We start from the raw sequence: 362 nt of genomic DNA, 5'->3' as shown, positions 1-362 counted from the left end.
GTGTCGTGTAGAAGGGGGTGCTAAGAATTTAATGGGGTTAAACGGACTGTTCTCACCAAATAGTGCACTAAATGAGAAACAGTACTGACTCTGCACATGACCAACAACCAAAGGAAGTATGAGAATTGGAACATGGGATGTAATAACAATGCAAAGGAAAGGAAAGTTGGAAAACATCAAAAGAGAGATTGATAAAAATGGATTAAATATTCTTGGGCTTAGTGAAGTGCGATGGAACAAGGGTAATTAAGCAGAAGTACAATGACAATGAGGAGTAGCAAAACAAGGAGTAAAAAATATCAAAGTGAGTGACAAAGAGTGTAGGCTGAAACCGTTGATCTGGTATATAAAGCCAACATGAG

This window comes from Penaeus monodon, chromosome 34 (genome assembly GCF_015228065.2).
Source record: "Penaeus monodon isolate SGIC_2016 chromosome 34, NSTDA_Pmon_1, whole genome shotgun sequence".
Classification (NCBI taxonomy): Eukaryota; Metazoa; Arthropoda; class Malacostraca; order Decapoda; family Penaeidae; genus Penaeus; species Penaeus monodon.
This window is presented reverse-complemented; position numbering follows the sequence as displayed.